At 46.8% G+C, this 19,695-nt stretch overlaps 1 pseudogene; it reads left to right on the top strand.

The window, feature by feature from the left end:
• LOC109747589 (serine carboxypeptidase 1-like) overlaps window positions 1-19,695 on the top strand; it is a 67,707-nt pseudogene that overhangs the window by 9,741 nt on the left and 38,271 nt on the right.

Here is a 19,695-nt window from a genome sequence, read left to right as displayed (position 1 = left end):
GCCCAATAGAAAAAACTACTTGCCCCAAACAGCCAAAAAAGGAGCCTAAGAAAACATCGACTTACCTCACACAGGTTTATGTCAAAGTTTTAGCTTAAGAAATAAATGACTTACCACAAACAGGGGCAAATCGAAAATCCCAAAACAATACAAGGAAAAACAAGCAGAAATCATGACAAAAGAATCGACTTACCTCGGCACATATCTGTTGCCCGAATGGCGACCATTCTTCTACCTACAGGCCATGGAGCCAAAAGGGAGGCAACGTTGCTTTTTCATGGAGTCTGTGGGATGTAGTCTCAGTCTCTCGGAGATCTTGTCATCACAAGTGATGCGGTAATGATGAGGTTGTGTCCACTGAGAACAATCAATGGACCCAATTGCGTTTTCCATCACTTTTCTAGAGTCCTCTTTTGTCATCACAAGTGATGCGGTAATATTTTCTTTTAGTTTGGGTCCTGATATAACTTGGTGTGTACTTACCTGTCTTTATTAATGCAGCTTCGGGTCCTTCTGGACCCCCTTTCACCTATTTTATTTTACCATTCCTGTACAATAGTTTATTATGCATAAAATAAACTTTCCAAAAGCTTGGGCTTAATCGAAGTAAATTGGCAGTAAGCCAGTGAGTTAAAAATGGTTTTCGCCGGCGCTTTTAACCCACTGCTAGGAGTTGAGTTGGTGGCCTTTGCTCGTGCTGTCTGGAGCGACGCGTGAGGTGACCGTTGGGGATTCGAAATCCGCCATCGGGCCGCCCATGACTGACCTCGCCGGCGCCGCCATGGCGGCCGGCGGGTCGGCGGGTGTGGCCGTGCCTCGCGCTGGGGTGGCTGTGCCCCCCGGGTTGTCCCTTTCCCTCTCTCCCTCGCCGTTCTCCTGGGCAGACCTTGCGGACGAGGAGGATGCGGCTGCCGACCCGGTCGAGCTTCCTGTCAAGCTGGCGCCACCGGTCCTCGCTGACTTCTGGGTGGCGGCCCGCCCGGCGCGCGCCCATCCCCGCCGCTCCTCCGGCTGTCCTTGTTCGTCGCATTCGCCAGCGGCACTCCTCGGAGCTCGCCCGCCCCTATCTGGGCCGGCTGCTCGTACGGGTGTTGCGCCTGCTATCTCAGACCGCCGCCTGGTCCTGGCGGAGCCTAGTAGCTCTGCTGGGGCCAGTGCGGGGTCCGGGGCGGCCGCGCCGGCGGCGGAGGCGGCTCCGGCGGCGCCGCGGGAGGGCTCTGCTCCGTGGTCGGGTCGGAACCGGGCTGTGTCTTCACGTGGGCCGACTAGGGCTAGCGTGTTGGGCCAGCCCAGAGGGAGGTGGACAGGTGGGCGCCGTTTTGGGCCTTGCGCTTCTCGTTGGGGTTCCTGGGCTGATCCGGCGGCCCGTGATACGTCCATTTCGCATCATGCTTTTATATCGATATTTATTGCATTATGGGCTGTTGTTACACATTATGTCACAATACTTATGCCTATTCTCTCTTATTTTACAAGGTTTGCATGAAGAGGGGGAATGCCGGCAGCTAGAATTATGGGCTGGAAAAGGAGCAAATATTAGAGACCTATTCTGTACAACTCCAAAACTCCTGAAACTCATGGAGGCACGTTTTGGAATTAATAAAAAATATTGGCGAAAGAACTAACCAGAGGGGGCCCACACCCTGGCCACGAGGGTGGGGGGCGCCCCCCTGTCTCGTGGGCCCCCTAGCAGGCGTCCGGTGCCCATCTTCTGCTATATGAAGTCTTTCGTCCGAGAAAAAGTCAGGAAAAAGCTTTCGGGACGAAACTCCGCCACCACGAGGCGGAACCATAACCAATCTATGGCTCCGGCGGAGCTGTTCTGCCGGGGAAACATCCCTCCGTGAGGGGGAAATCATCACCATCGTCATCACCATCGATCCTCTCAGCGGGAGGGGGTCAATCTCCATCAACTCTTCACCAGCACCATCTCCTCTAAAACCCTAGCTCATCTTTGGTATCCAATCTTTGTCCCAAAACCTCAGATTGGTACCTGTGGGTTGCTAGTAGTGTTGATTACTCTTTGTAGTTGATGCTAGTTGGTTTACTTGGTGGAAGATCATATGTTCAGATCCTTTATACATATTAATACCTCTCTGATTATGAACATGAATATGATTTGTGAGTAGTTACATTTGTTCCTGAGGACATGGGAGAAGTCTTGCTATAAGTAGTCATGTGAATTTGGTACTCATTCGATATTTTGATGAGATGTATGTTGTCTTTCCTCTAGTGGTGTTATGTGAACGTCGACTACATGACACTTCACCATTGTTTGGGCCTAGAGGAATGCATTGGGAAGTAATAAGTAGATGATGGGTTGCTAGAGTGATAGAAGCTTAAACCCTAGTTTATGTGTTGCTTCGTAAGGATCCATATGTTTCATGCTATGGTTAGGTTTACCTTAATACTTCTTTTGTAGTTGCGGGTGCTTGCAATAGGGTTAATCATAAGTGGGATGCTTGTCCAAGGAAGGGCAGTACCCAAGCACCGGTCCACCCACATATCAAATTATCAAAGTAACGAACGCGAATCATTACTTGACGATAATTCCCATGTGTCCTCGGGAGCATTTTCCTTCATATAAGAGTTTGTCCAGGCTTGTCCTTTGCTACATAAAGGATTGGGCCATCTTGCTGCACCTTATTTACTTTCATTACTTGTTGCCCGTTACAAATTCCCTTATCACAAAACTATCTGTTACCGATAATTTCAGTGCTTGCTGAGAATACCTTACTGAAAACTGCTTGTCATTTCCTTCTGCTCCTCGTTGGGTTCGACACTCTTACTTATCAAAAGGACTACGATAGATCCCCTACACTTGTGGGTCATCAAGACTCTTTTCTGGCGCCGTTGCCGGGGAGTGAAGCGCCTTTGGTAGGTGTAATTTGGTTGAAATTTACTGTCACTTGTTACTATGGAAAGTAATCCTTTGAGGGGCTTGTTCGGGGTATCTTCACCCCGACTAGTAGAGCAAAGAGTTGCTCCTCAACCTACTGAACCTACTGAAAATGTTTACTTTGAAATTCCTTCGGGTATGATAGAGAAACTGCTAGCTAATCCTTTTACAGGAGATGGAACATTGCATCCCGATTGCACCTAATCTATGTGGATGAAGTTTGTGGATTATTTAAGCTTGCAGGTATGCCCGAGGATGTTATCAAGAAGAAGGTCTTCCCTTTATCTTTGAAGGGAAAGGCATTGACATGGTTTAGGCTATGTGATGATATGGGATCATGAACTACAACCGATTGAAATTGGAATTTCATCAGAAGTTTTATCCTATGCATCTGGTTCATCATGATCGTAATTATATATATAATTTTTGGCCTCGCGAAGAAGAAACCATCGCTCAAGCTTGGGAGAGGCTTAAGTCAATGTTATATTCATGCCCCAATCATGAGCTCTCAAGAGAAATTATTATTCAAAAAATTTATGCTCGGCTTTCTCTCAATAATCGCTCCATGCTCGATACTTCTTGTACTGGTTCTTTTATGATGAAGACTATTGAATTCAAATGGGATTTATTGGAAAGAATTAAACGCAACTCTGAAGATTGGGATCTCGACGAAGGTAAGGAGTTAGGTATAACACCTAAGTTTGATTGTGTTAAATCTTTGTGGATACCGATGTTTTCCGTGAATTTAGCACTAAATATGGACTTGACTCTGAGGTAGTAGCTTCTTTCTGTGAATCCTTTGCTACTCATGTTGATCTCCCTAAGGAGAACTGGTTTAAATATAATCCTCCCATTGAAGTAAAAGTAGTTGCACCTATTAAAGTTGAAGAAAAGACTATCACTTATAATGTTGATCCCGTTGTTCCTACTTCTTATATTGAGAAACCACCTTTCCCTGTTAGAATAAAGGATCATGCTAAAGCTTCAACTGTGGTTTGTAAGAGTAACACTAGAACACCTACACCCGCTGAGCAAATTAAAGTTGAACCTAGTATTGCTATGGTTAAAAATCTCTTGGCCGATAATATTGATGCGCATGTTATTTACTTCTGTGATGAAGCTGCTAGAATTGCTAGACCTGATACTAAAAATAAACATAGACCTGTTGTATGCATTCCTGTTATTTCTGTTAAAATAGGAGATCATTGTTATCATGGCTGGTGTGATATGGGTGCTAGTGCAAGTGCAATACCTCATTCCTTATAGAAAGAAATTATGCATGATATTGCACCTGCTGAGATAGAGGAAATTGATGTTACAATTAAGCTTGCCAATAGAGACACTATTTCACCAGTTGGGATTGTCAGAGATGTTGAAGTCTTGTGTGGGAAAGTTAAATATCCTGCTGATTTTCTTGTTCTTGGTTCCCCACAAGATAACTTTTGTCCCATTATATTTGGTAGACCCTTCTTGAATACTGTTAATGCTAGGATAGACTGCAAAAAGGATGTTGTTACGATTGGTTTGGGGGATATGTCTCATGAGTTTAATTTTGCTAAATTTCGTAGACAACCCCATGATAAAGAACGGCCTAGTAAAGATGAAATTATTTTTCTTGCTTCTATTACCGTGCCTCCCAATGATCCTTTAGAACAATATTTGCTCGACCATGAAAATGATATGTTTATGAATGAAAGAAGGGAAATAGATGAAGTATTCTTTAAACAGGGACCTATTTTGAAACACAACTTGCCTGTTGAAATCCTAGGGGATCCTCCTCCACCCAAGGGTGATCCCGTGTTTGAGCTTAAACCATTACCTGATACTCTTAAATATGCTTATCTTGATGAGAAAAAGATATATCATGTTATTATTAGTGCTAACGTTTCAGAGCATGAGGAAAAGAAATTATTGAAAACTCTGACGAAGCACCGTGCTGCTATTGGATATACTCTTGATGATCTTAAGGGCATTAGTCCTACTCTATGTCAGCACAAAATAAAATTGGAGAAAGACGCTAAACCGGTTGTTAATCACCAACGACGGTTAAATCCTAAGATGAAAGAAGTGGTAACAAAAGAAATACTAAAGCTTCTGGAGGCAGGTATAATTTATCCCGTTGCTGATAGTCAGTGGGTAAGTCCTGTCCATTGTGTCCCTAAGAAGGGAGGCATTACTGTTGTCCCTAATGATAAAGATGAATTGATCCCACAAAGAATCGTTACAGGTTATAGAATGGTAATTGATTTCCGCAAACTAAATAAAGCTACTAAAAAGGATCACTACCCTTTACCTTTTATTGATCAAATGCTAGAAAGACTATCCAAACATACACATTTTTGCTTTCTAGATGGTTATTCTTGTTTCTCTCAAATACCTGTGTCAAAAGAGGATCAAGAAAAGACCACCTTTACTTTTCCTTTCGGTACCTTTGCTTATAGACGTATGCCTTTTGGTTTATGCAATGCACCTGCTACCTTTCAAAGATGCATGATGGCTATATTCTCTGATTTTTGTGAAAAGATTGTTGAGGTTTTCATGGATGATTTCTCCGTATATGGAACTTCTTTTGATGATTGCTTCAGCAACCTTGATCGAGTTTTGTAGAGATGTGAAGAAACTAATCTTGTCTTGAATTGGGAGAAGTGCCACTTTATGGTTAACGAAGGTATTGTCCTGGGGCACAAAATTTCTGAAAGAGGTATTGAAGTCGATAAAGCTAAAGTTGATGCTATTGAAAAGATGTCGTGTCCTAAGGACATTAAAGGTATAAGAAGTTTCCTTGGTCATGCCGGTTTTTATAGGAGGTTCATTAAAGACTTCTCAAAAATTTCCAGGCCTCTCACCAATCTCTTACAAAAAGATGTTCCTTTTATCTTTGATGATGATTGTGTAGAAGCATTTGAAATACTTAAGAAAGCCTTGATTTCTGCACCTATAGTTCAGCCACCTGATTGGAATTTACCCTCTGAAATTATGTGTGATGCTAGTGATTATGCTATAGGTGTTGTTCTAGGATAAAGACTTGATAAGAAATTAAATGTTATTCAATATGCCAGTAAAACTCTAGACAGTGCCCAGAGAAATTATGCTACTACTGAAAAAGAATTTTTAGCAGTTGTATTTGCTTGTGATAAGTTCTGACCTTACATTGTTGATTCTAAAGTAACTGTTCACACTGATCATACTGCTATTAAATATCTTATGGAAAAGAAAGATGCTAAACCTAGACTTATTAATTAGATGGTTTCTCTTGCTACAAGAATTTGATTTGCATATTATTGATAGAAAGGGCGCTGAGAAACCCGTTGCAGATAACTTATCTAGGTTAGAGAATGTTCTTGATGACCCATTACCTATTGATGATAGCTTTCCAGATGAACAATTAGCTGTCATAAATGCTTCTTGTACTGCTCCAGGGTATGCTGATTATGCTAATTACATTGTTGCTAAATTTATACCACCTAGTTTCACATACCAGCAAAAGAAAAAGTTTTTCTATAATTTAAGACATTACTTCTGGGATGACCCACATCTTTATAAAGAAGGAGTAGATAGTGTTATTAGACGTTGTGTACCTGAGCATGAACAGGAACAGATTCTACGCAAGTGCAACTCCGAGGCTTATGGAGGACACCACGCTGGAGATAGAACTGCACATAAGGTATTGCAATCCGGTTTTTATTGGCCTACTCTCTTCAAAGATGCCCGTAAGTTTGTCTTGTCTTTCTGTCAAAGAATTGGTAATATTAGTAGACGTCAAGAAATGCCTATGAACTATTCACTTGTTATTGAACCATTTGATGTTTGGGGCTTTGATTATATGGGACCGTTTCCTACCTCTAATGGCTATACACATATTTTAGTTGTTGTTGATTACGTTACTAAGTGGGTAGAAGCTATTCCAACTAGTAGTGTTGATCATAACACCTCTATTAAGATGCTTAAGGAAGTTATTTTTCTGAGGTTTGGAGTCCCTAGATATTTAATGACTAATGGTGGTTCACACTTTATTCATGGTGCCTTTCGTAAAATGCTTGCTAAGTATGATGTCAATCATAGAATTGCATCTCCATATCATCCACAATCTAGTGGTCAAGTAGAACAAAGTAATAGGGAGATTAAATTAATTTTGTAAAAGACTGTTAAAAGATCTAGAAAGAATTGGTCCAAGAAACTTGATGATGCATTATGGGCCTATAGAACTGCGTATAAAAATCCTATGGGTATGTCTCCGTATAAAATGGTTTATGGAAAAACATGTCACTTACCTCTCGAACTAGAACATAAGGCATATTGGGCCATTAAAGAGCTCAATTATGATTTCAAACTTGCCGGTGAGAAGAGACTATTTGGCATTAGCCCATTTGATGAGTGGAGAACACAGGCCTATGAGAATGCCAAACTGTTTAAAGAAAAGGTTAAAAGATGGCATGACAAAAGGATACAAAAGCGTGAGTTTAATGTAGGTGACTATGTTTTGCTATACAACTCTCGTTTAAGATTTTTTGCAGGAAACTCCTCTCTAAATGGGAAGGTCCTTACATTATCGAGGAGGTCAATCGTTCCGGTGCCATAAAAATCAACAACTTCGAAGGCACAAATCCAAAGGTGGTGAACGGTCAAAGAATCAAACATTATATCTCACATAATCCCATAATGTTGAACACCTTCCAGAACGTTTCAGACTCCGAAAAGGTATAGGTATATGGTACGGTAAGTAAACCGACCCCAAAACACTTCTATTGGCAATTTTTCTCCGTTTTGGAATATTAATGAAAATAGGAAAATAAGAAGTAGTCCGGGAAGGACACGAGACGTCCATGAGGGTGGAGGGCGCGCACTGTTGGGGAACGTAGTAATTTCAAAAAAAATCCTACGCACACGCAAGATCATGGTGATGCATAGCAACGAGAGGGGAGAGTGTCGTGTACGTACCCTCATAGACCGTAAGCGGAAGCGTTATGACAACGCGGTTGATGTAGTCGTACGTCTTCACAATCGACCGATCCCAACACCGAAGTTACGGCACCTCCGCGGACTGCACACGTCCAGCTCGGCGACGTCTCACGAACTCACGATCTAGTAGAGCTTCGAGGGAGAGCTTCGTCAGCACGATGGTGTGATGACGGTGATGATGAAGTTTACCGACGCAGAGCTTCGGCTAAGCACCGCTACGATATGACCAAGGTGGATTATGGTGGAGGGGGGTACCGCACACGGCTAAGAGAGGTCAATGATCAACTTGTGTGTTCTAGGGTGCCCCCCGCCCCCGTATATAAAGGAGCAAGGGGGGAGGCCGGCCAGCCCTTGGGGCGCGCCAAGGAGGGGGGAGTCCTCCTCATAGTAGGAGTAGGACTCCCCTTTCCTAGTCCAACTAGGAAGAGGGAAGGGGAAAGGAAAGAGAGGGAGAGGGAGAGGGACAGAGGGGCCGCACCCCCTTCCCCTAGTCCAATTCAGACTCCTCATGGGAGGGGGCGCGCCACCTCATGGGATGCTGCCCTCTCTCTCCCCTCAGGCCCATTAAGGCCCAATACTTCCCCGGGGGGTTCCGGTAACCCCTCCGGCACTCCGGTTTTCTCCGAAACCACCCGAAACACTTCCGGTGTCTGAATATAGCCATCCAATATATCAATCTTTACGTCTCGACCATTTCAAGACTCCTCATCATGTCCGTGATCACATCCGGGACTCCGAACTACCTTAGGTACATCAAATCACATAAACTCATAATATCGATCGTCACCGAACGTTAAGCGTGCGGACCCTACGGGTTCGAGAACTATGTAGACATGACCGAGACACGTCTCCGGTCATTAACCAATAGAGGAACCTGGATGCTCAGATTGGTTCCAACATATTCTACGAAGATCTTTATCGGTCAAACCGCATAACAACATACGTTATTCCCTTTGTCATCGGTATGTTACTTGCCTGAGATTCGATCGTCAGTATCCTTATACCTAGCTCAATCTTGTTACCGGCAAGTCTCTTTACTCGTTCCGTAATGCATCATCCCGCAACTAACTCATTAGTCACATTGCTTGCAAGGCTTATAGTGATGTGCATTACCGAGAGGGCCCAGAGATACACTACAAAAAAAAGACACATCCGTGACATTTTGGGCCGAACAAAATTTTTTCTGTCATACATATGACACTTCTATGACGATAATTGTGACAAAACCCGGTATCATCATAGATGTGGTGGGCTCCTACTTCTATGACAAAAAATCATGATAGAAAATGGGCTTTTCGTCCTGGGCGGGCCGGAGACGCAGCTGCATGACATTCTTTGGGCCGTCCATGACGGAAAATACCGTGGTAGAAGCGAGGGGGAGGAAAATTTCGGGGAGTTCCCAGTTACGGTGGGAGGTCGGGGGCCGAGCGATGCGCGTTTCTCTCGTACACGTACGCGCGTGTGTGCGAGGCGTTGGCTCTAACTGAACCCGAGCGAGGCGTTCGGCTCTAACTGAACCCGAGCGATTGCACTGCAGGCTACGCGTTACTGAACCCGAGCGATCGATCGATGGCTGTTAACTGAACCCGATCGAGCGATTCCTTCGCTACTGCTGCTAACTGAAGCCGATCGATTGGATGAGCAGTGAGTGTTGCGGGGGGGGGGGGGGGTGGATGAACAGTGAGCGGTGGCGTTGCCTCTGGATGAATAGGACCCCGTGGTGTGGAGGGCTGGATGAACAGTAGACGGTGGAGGGGTGCCCGTGTAGGGGTGGTTGAACAGGACCCCGTGGTGTGGAGGGCTGGATGAACAGTAGACGGTGGAGGGGAGGTTGAACAGGACCCCGTGGTGTGGAGGGCTGGATGAACAGTAGACGGTGGAGGGGAGGTTGAACAGGACCCCGTGGTGTGGAGGGCTGGATGAACAGTAGACGGTGGAGGGTTGGTTGAATAGTACCCGGTGGAATAGCGCGCGGTGGAGGCTGGATGAACTGGAGCCCGTGGAGGTTGGAGGAGGTCGACGGTAGCCCGTGGAGGCTGGAGGAGGTCGACGGTGGAGATGAACAGTATCTCGTGGAGTCCCGTTTTGCGGTACGCCACACCCCTCCCGATCAACAGGACCCCCGTTTCGACCATAGCGCTCCAACACAAGTCCGTTTCCTCCGTTTTGCGGTACGCCACACCCCTCCCGATCAACAGGACCCCTGTTTCGACCGTAGGAGGTCCGTTTCCTCCGTTTTGCGGTACGCCAGACCCCTCCCGATGAACAGGATCCCGTTTCGAACGTGGCCGGTCGAACACAAGGCAGTTTCCTCCGTTTTGCGGTACGCCAGGCCTCGTTTCCATCGCCTGTTCCGTCCAAGCCCTCCCGATGAACACGACCACGCATTCCGTTCCGACCCAGCCGGTCGGCTCCCACGTGTTCCGTTGCCTCCCGATGAATACGACGCATTCCGTTGCCTCCCCATCAACACGACGCATTCAGTTGCCTCCCCATGAACACGACGACGACGGTGTTTCTCCGTTCCGACCCAGCCATGTACACGATCCCTAGCCGTACGTATGCGCGAGTAGGCGTTCGAGACCCTGCCCGTATGTACGTACGTGGACGTATTTTCTTTCTTGCACCCTGGCCGCTGTACGTACGTGTACATGCTACATGCGCGCCTCTACTACGACACGTACGCGCCTCTACTACGACACATGCGCGCCTCTACATCGACCAGTATATATGTACGTACACGTTCGCGACTAGAATGACAACGCTACGTACGCTTCGACCAGGTGGGTCCCGACTGTCAGGCACTTCCTTGCCTGCGAAGATGTAGCTGGTGGGTCCCAACAGTCAGGGGGCGAATCGTTTTTTTTTTTGCCCGGACGCACTTCCTTGCGTGCGAAGGTGTAGCTGCTGGGTCCCAGCAGTCAGGGGGGGAATCGTTTTGTTTTTTTTTGCCCGGACGCACTTCCTTGCGTGCGAAGATGTAGCTGGTGGGTCCCAGCAGTCAGGGGGGCGAATCGTTTTTTTTCGGATGCACTTCCTTGCGTGCGAAGATGTAGCTGGTGGGTCCCAGCAGTCAGGGAGAAACGTTTTTTTTTTCACGAAATACGGTGGCCCGTCCGGTGGGTCCCCGCTGTCAGGTGGAGGAATAATTATTTTGCGCGTAATAAGGAGGCACTTCCTTGCTGCGGCCGTGGACCCAGCTGTCAGCCTCTCCACGTATAGTCCATGTCCGATGGAAGCCATTCCTTGACCACGTTGACCACACCGCGCCGAGAGCACCAGGGCGGTCGACGATGGCGAGGCCTAGGAAGGGGACGACACGGAGCCGGGGAAGACGCGGCAGTGGATGCCCACGCGTAGAGGAGTATGAGGGTTCACTCGTTCGGCTGCGGTGTGAGGCTGCCGTCGCCGCAGAATAACAGGGGGTGTGGGTGCGTAGAGGGATGGCCTGGCCAGCGGTGGGAGTAGTTGGGGGCGGTGAGGCCTCCGCGGCATCACAGCCGGCCACGGGCGGCAGGAGCAGGCGGCACGACCGGCACTGCTTTGAGCGGCTGGAGCAAGAAGACCAGAGGTTGAAGAAGCACTACGGCCGTTGGATGGACATCGTACGGTCACTAGAGCTAGAATCGTTCATATATTGACTAAAGTTGACAAAGGCCTCCGTCCCAGTCAACTTAGTAGGCCCACAAGTCAGCCTCCCACCAAGGTGGGTTCCAGCTAGCAGGGGGTATTCATTTTTTTGTGCGTAATAAGGAGGCACTTCCGGTGGGTCCGAGCTGACAGCAGGGGGAACGTTTTTTTCGCGAAATACGGTGGCCCGTCCTGTGGGTCCCAGCAGTCAGGGGGAAACATTTTTGTCACGAAATACTGGTGGCCCGTCCGGTGGGTCCCTGCTGTCAGGTGGAGGAATAATTATTTTCCGCGTAATAAGGAGGCACTTCCTTGCGGCTGCCGTGGACCCAGCTGTCAGTCTCTCCACGTACAGTACTCCTCCGATGGAAGTCGGTCGTTGACCACATTGACCACGCCGCGCCGAGAGCACTACGGCGGTGGACGACGGCGAGGCCAAGGAAGGGGACGACGCGGAGCCGGGGAAGACGCGGCAGTGGAAGCCCGCGCGGAGATGAGTACGAGGGTTCACCGGTTCGGCTGCGGTGTGAGTCTGCCGTCGCCACAAAATAACAGGGGGTGTGGGTGAGTAGAGGGATGCCCTGGCCAGCAGTGGGAGTAGTAGGGGGCGCTGAGGCCTGCGCGGCAGCACAGCCGGCCACGGGAGGCGGGAGTAGGCGGTCCCGCCGGCGCTGCTTTGGCGGTTGGAGCAAGAAGATCAGAGATTGAAGAAACACGATGGTCGTTGGATTGACATCCAACGGTTACGTCTGCTAGAATCGTTTGTTGACGTATATAATAACTAAAAAAATCTTGCATACGCGTCAACTAAACAGGCCCACAAGTCAGACCACTCCCTCTTTTTTTTAATAATTTATATATAGCTCATGGCAACTTCTTATGCAATTTATTGCAGTCGTTTTTTTGGTTGGCCAGGGCCAATTTCGCATATTTCTGTGGGTTCCAAACTATTTTTAATACCGAAATGTCGAGCCAGATTTAAAGTACTTTGAAGATATATTTAAATTAGGTTAATGCCCAGTGAAATAGGAATCTGAAAATGTGAAAAAATTCAGAAATTATAAAGTAATTGCCAATTTGTCATCTGTTTTTATATTTACAACCCATTTCATATTACTTTCAAGATTTGCAGGCGTCTTGAAAGAGTTGCAGCCCATCAGGGCGTAGAAAAATAAGTAGGCCTGGATTTGGTATTCTTCAGAAAAAATTAACTGGGCTCATTTTCACAAAGAAAAAATAGCTGGGCTGGTCACATGGTGAACATAAAATATAAGCCTGGGCTAGACGGGCCATAGCCCAGTTCAAACCCTGCTCCGTCTCAACAATACCAAACAAAAAAAAATACTGCTCGAGTAGCTACGTCCCAGGTGTCAGCCGATCTTGTGCTGTTCTCTTGTCTATTGACTATATACGCTCACAATGTCGTGGGTGCCAGATGTCAGGAAAACACTAGGAGGAAGCATTTTATTTTTCCATACGCTGACGTGGTGGGCCCCTACTGTCATCCTCTCCACGTACTTCTGCCGATTCCTATTGTTTGTTGACCATGTTGACAAAGCGAGAGGGCGGCGCCGCGGCAAGCGCACCAAAGCGCGCAGAGGACGTCGGCATTAACGATTTAGGAGACGGTCGGGCGGCGATGCGTGCGCTGAGGCGCAGCCAGCCGTGGGCGGCGGAAGCAGGCGGCCCCGCCGGCGCTGGTTTGGTTTTGGCGGCTGGAGGAAGACAGGACTGAAGAAACATGACAGACTGCAAAAGCAGCAGGAGTACTTAACAACCTTAACTGAAACCAGCAGGGGCACTTAACAACCAAAGCTGAAAGCAACGTGGTCAATAAACAGGATATTCGCTTTAGAGCCATGGAAAAGCATGAACATAATCTTCTGTCCTATTCTCCAAGATGGACGGGCCTTCATTATTTGAGACCACCCATGAATAAGTATCTTTTCACCTCCAAGGGGAATTGAGTAGGTCGACATAAACATCATGTTGTGACCAAGCGCAAGTCTGACCCGACCATGGTCAGGCATCTGTATAGGAACAATAGAACTCGGCAGTTCCTGTTTCAAGAAGATCACAACTGTAAAACTGTGTATAAGCAATAGTTTATGAACAACATATATAACAGAAAATAGCTCTTACCATAAGTTTCTCGACACAGTTGGACCTGTTCAACGAGTGCAGCAGTGGCACACATATCCCACGTGGCCTTCCACCATTGAAACGCCCCACAAGGACCTCAAGACGATCAATAAAGTGTAGGAACTTGTGGATGTCGATCCAGTCAACTTCAGTGCCATTAGTAACAGCCGAGTTATTACAAAGTAACAAACAAGCAGACTGCTTAACTCTGAAAAAACCTACACGTGCCACCAATTATAAGAAAATATTAGTTAGAAGTAGCATCTTCGTGAGAGATTCGTTGCTACTTCTAAAGTTAAATTGTGATTAGTTAGACAGAATAGGTGGATTAAGAAGTAATCGAGGCAACAAGCAAGAACCAGATACAAAACTAACATGGATGAACAATTGGAACGACGTCGGGGTGGAAGATCGCAGTGAAGATGAGACCAGGTTCTGCTATTTCCATCAACATTTGTGCGCCAACTTTCAGTCCGTAACACTTGAGAAAGTTTATCCAAGTTCGGCCATAAAAAAGCAGTGATCTTCTTGGTTCATGAACCCAACTCGGAACTTATATCCATGGCTTGTCTTCACTGTGACCATTAAACTAGTGTATTCAGTTATGGCAAGGCCGAGCATCTTGAGTACATGTGTTCTGGCAGAGCAAATAATACACTGCAGGAAAAATAATATGAGAACACATCATGTTCAAAAAAAACCCACCCTCCCGGATAGAAAAGAGGATTCTAGGAACATACTGTGCGCGTTTCAAAATGCTATGTTAGGATGAGAAGGAACAAGTGTGGCGTCTCGCCGAGGGCGCAGAAACCTGTAGGGTACTCGCACTTTGGGCACTGCAAATGAAACACACTAGATTCAGTAGGAAGAAATATGCATCAATGGTGGCGGCTGCCATCGTAGGATTACCTGCGACCAAGGGACTTGGATTTATCGGGGATGGATGAAGAATTCGTACCTGGTTCTCCATGAGAAAACCCTATGCAATCGCCGAGAGGGGGTTTTCTCTGAACAAGCAGACGAGGGAGAAGGGGATTCAGGCCCAGTGAAATATTGCCGCTTCGTCCGTCCAGCTTACTGCTAAAGCTGGAAAGGGGGGTTGTGATTTGACGGCTCATTGGGCCTTATTGCGGCGCTACAACCGGGGTGTGTCTACCGTGAAGTTGTGCACTCTAATTTGTGCATATGGCACGTGGACCCCGTTGCCGGTTGCCCCACATATCAGCGAAAGGAAGTAGAAAGACAGGAGTAACTAGTTACACATAAATATATTTTTTGACAGAGAGATACTCCCTCTGTAAAGAAATATACAAATATTTTATATCACAGGCTCACCTTGCCGAGAAATATACTCCCTCTGCAACGCACGGGCATTATGGGGGTTCAGCTTTTTTTATGGGGGTTCAGCTGAGAATATAATACTCAGATAGGCTCACGGTTCTGGACTTTGGGCCGCAGGCCGACCCTGCATGTTTGGGGGCCCATGTGTTCTACCTCAGCGCTTTTCATATTGCAAGCGATCGGTACGGCGCTGGTTTTAGATGCTGTCGCAAGGCGAATACACAAAATTGAATAAAGCACGGCAGCTGTTGGAATGAAATCGAACGACAGTTCCTAACCAGCAATCAGAGTTGCAATTCTATCAACGATATACCATGTGATAAATAATACTGGCGTACTACTTATACACACAGGACACTTGTTTAACCATGCCAGATTATTACATCAAAATCTCTCGGAGGATAGATCAGTTCGGCAGTTGCGTGCTGCTACTGAAGAATTTCAAAGTTGATTTGGACCAGCTCTCCTTGCCGAGAAAGTTCGATTTTGACATCATCCCCTACCGCAAGATATGATTTAGATTTGAACCTTGACCATCCTTTAGCATCAATCATCATGCGACCATCCTTTGTACTTACGGTATATTGAGCAGGTTCATTCACACCAAGGCTGCGCATGGTAAGAGAAACTTGGCCGCGGTCGCCCGGATTGTTGAACGACTCCCTCGTTGCTCTAGGAATTCTCTGTTTGCAAACAAGAAGACATACCCAAACAGTTAGATCAACACAGTGAATCATGTGAAACAACATGGAAAGAAAAAAGAACGAAGCACTTGGGCGGCCAATGCTTACCAAGAAGGTGGACATGTCGGTTTTTGTAAGGACTTTGGTATATGAAGTGCGAACTGCAGCCCAGTCTGTTGCCGGTGCAACTGCATGGGCCGGAGCAGATGCAAGTGCAAGTGTTGGTGCAGGTGCCGAAGCCGCCGCTGCTGCCAGAGATGGTGCTCCTTGTAGAGCTGGTGCCGGTGTCGGAGCAGGTTCCGGTGTTGATGCCCGATCCTCCGGTAGATCAGACTGATCCGCTGACGCGGTCGGTGCCCAATCCTCAGCTGGATCAGACTGAGCTGCTGTCGCTGTCAGTGCTAGAGCAACTGCCGGTGCTCGATCTGTGCGAGACAGCGGCGATCGTGTCTGGTCTGCTATGATCAGCTTTCTAACTTGACTAGGATCCGTGACCGTGATCCAGTTTTTTTCTTCATTTCTTTTAAACGCGAGAAGGACTAATTGTGGCATTTTTGTTAAACCAAACTACAGTTCGTCATAGGGATTCATCTTGTACTCAGACAATAGATTGATCCAATTTTTTCCAGTAATATAAGTGATGGACAGTGCCTTCGTTACTGACACGACATAAGAAGTGAAACCTGCAAAAATAGCCATCGTAGAGCAAACCAAACGGTTTATTCTATGATGAATGTCACATGGCAAAACCTGCATCGTAAAATTGCAGGAAAAGAAAGAAAACATGACATTAAATCAATAAGATTTAGACAGTAAATCAATAAGATTTACTTGATGTGACACGAGTGAATCCTTACCAGGAAATCACTATGTTGAAGTACTAAACAGAAGATTGATTGTCCAACTACGCGTGGCATGCAGGGGCCCCGCCTACTCCCACAAGCAGGACAGTCCAAAGGTCATGACAAATCGTATGGACCGAACATCCATGGGACTGGAAATCCTGGTGGGTGCGATAAACCCTGCAATGCATACAGATATTGGAGTGTAACCATAATTGATAAACCGTCCTCACAAAAAATATGATCTGGATACTTCAAAATATACAGACTGAATTGAGTGGACAGACATTAACATAGACCGTTCACACACCAAAAGCGGCAGTACTAATAAACAATACAGGGTTCACAAACACAAATCAAGTACTGAACAATAGTACTTACTACAGACAAGCAAAGTTGCACTAACTAAACTCTGCAGACTATTTCTTGCCACCGACCTACGGGATGAACCCCGCATAACTGACTAGGCCATGGACTTCGTGTGAGATGTCTACATGCACCATCACCATCTTGTCAACCTTGGAGAACCTAACAGAGTGGTCTTTCCACTCATAAACATGATGATGAAGACAGGCCGCATCAGATTTGTTGGGAATCTTTACAAGAACCACACCCTTCGTAATCGAAGGCACAACCAGGAAATTGTTGTGGTCAAGTACAGCCTCGAGAACACGCCCGACAACAATGCTACAGGAAAACACTAGTTCAGGACACATGGCGACAAGGACACAGCAGCTGGATAGTTCAGCAGTAGAACTCATCATCAGGTCTTCCAGTTCACACGGCATGACTTTGAGAACTTCATCTCCACCGGGGACCTGGTTCTAATTCAAACAGAAACCATATTTTATTACTACCTCCGTTCAGAAATATAAGATGATTTTCGATATTATACTCCATATATGACTACATATACGCACAGAAATGAGTGAACAAAGACACTAGAACATGTCTTCAAAGGCATGAGAGCAGAGGGATTACATGCAATATCCATAACACAAGTTACTGAGGCAAATATACCCTCTTAAAAGGTAGCATTGATGTTCATAAAGTACTCCCTCCGTCCCAAAATTCTTGTCTTGGATTTGTCTAGATACGGATGTATCAAGTCACATTTTAGTATTAGATACATCCGTATCTAGACAAATCTAAGACAAGAAATTCGGGACAGAGGGAGTAGTTGAAAGTAATCTATAAGAAATCAGTGTCAACCTCTCGCATGTTTTGGTCAAAAGAGGAATTTAGAACCGTCATTTGGCACACTAAAATCACATGCAAGATCACCCAGAAAGTTGTACTACCAGTACTAGTACTGCGTGTTAGATGAAAAAACACGATCAAGATCGAGAAAAAGATCGTCAACAAGAGACATTACCTGGACTTGCTTAATGTGGGATCCTAGAGAGGGGGGCTTGGACAGGGCGATGGCTTTGAGCTTGTGTGCGGTAGTCTCGGCGGGGTGCTTGCGCTTCTTCGTACCATGAGCCTCGATGGTTTTGGCCAGAGCCATAGACATCACGTCGGCCGGTGCTCCGGCGTCCATCCAAGAGAGGAAGCTGAGAGAGAAGAGTGAAAGGAGGAACGAGATGAGGGAGAAGCGAAGCGAGTGGGGGTTTTCTTCAAGAGAGGAAGCTGAGAGAGAAGAGTGAAATGATGGTTGCTTCGTCCGTCCAACTTACTGCTAGAAAGGAGGGGGTTTTGTGATTTGATGGCTCATTGGGCATTACTGCGGCGGTTCGATCGGGGTAGTCTACCGTCACTCTACTACAGAGTAATTTAGTGCATGGCTGGTGGACCCAGGTGCTGCCTGTCCCACACGTCGGCGAAAGTGAGTAATTTAGTGCATGGCTGGAGGAGGATCCGCAAGGTAGAGCGTGTCCACTGTTTTTTGAAGAAAAAAATGATTACAGCAAGCGTTTCCACTCTTACGACGGAGGAGTGCGAAACACGGCAGCCACTTGAACATACACAGTGCTCCTACTACTAGGCATGTGCAGTGGTTCATACGTCAGTACTACACAATCTTGTTACTAGTGTAGTAAGATATGAGGATAACAAATGATGTTGTGCGCATGTCAACTACTCCTATATGTAACATAGTACCGCTTTTTCGACTGTCCGGTCGAGAATGAATGGTGAGATCAATGTTAACAGAACTAGGTCCACAGCGCACGGAGAGTACGGTGCTACAGTACTCCACGAAACATGAACCATATGAAGCACGAATAGTGTTAGGCAGGGTGTATGAAGGGTGCACGGGATGGGAGCAAAAGTTCCCTTCTCGACCCACTTTTGGGTGTTTGGCAGAGTGCATGAAGGGTGCATGAGTCCACACTAGTAGGTTGACAAAAATACATGAAGAGGAAACAACTAGACTGAGATGAGAATGCAACCAAACACACCCACACGCTTTGTGCTACAGTGACTGATCGGCACCGTTTGAGTTTGATCCAACGGTCATGTTGCGCCGAGACATGGACAAGCCCATGCAGAGGGCGCCTAAACACCACCGAAGTCCCTCTGCTTCTCGAGGCGCACGACGTTGGTGATGCAGGGTGCAACCGCCCGCAGAGCCCGCTCCCGATCGACGGGAGCCAGCTCGTCAAAGACGGCGTCCAATGGCACGAATGGATTCTGGTGACGGAGCCCTGAAAGGATTCGCCCGGCAACGGCGACGGCAGCCCGCAACCCCTCCTTGTCTAGCTCAGCCCCCACCGTCGCACAGAGACGGCTCAGCTCCTCGGAGATATAGGTGAAGAAGGAGACCAGGTCAGGAAGCCGCAGCTCGTTGAAGTCGACCGGGTGGTCTAACGGGTTTAGCCCGACGGCCGGCATCGTCGCGCTGGCACGACGGTAGGCATCGCGCAGCCGCAACACGTGCGTGTCAACTTGGTTCACCAAGTGGCTGAGGCGATCCTGGACCTCGTCACGATCGGCCCGCTCGCGCTCCAGCCGGCTCCCCTGACGGCCTATCGTATCTCCCATTTTCTGCAGCAACGCCACCGACGCCTCGAGCATCTTTGTGGTGGATGCCTGCCGCTTTTGAAGCTCCATGAACTGAAGGAAATATGCCCTAGAGGCAATAATAAAGTTATTATTTATTTCCTTATATCATGATAAATGTTTATTATTCATGCTAGAATTGTATTAACCGGAAACATGATACATGTGTGAATACATAGACAAACAGAGTGTCACT

The sequence above is a fragment of the Aegilops tauschii genome, chromosome 5 (assembly GCF_002575655.3).
Source record: "Aegilops tauschii subsp. strangulata cultivar AL8/78 chromosome 5, Aet v6.0, whole genome shotgun sequence".
Taxonomy (NCBI): Eukaryota; Viridiplantae; Streptophyta; class Magnoliopsida; order Poales; family Poaceae; genus Aegilops; species Aegilops tauschii.
This window is presented reverse-complemented; position numbering and strand designations above follow the sequence as displayed.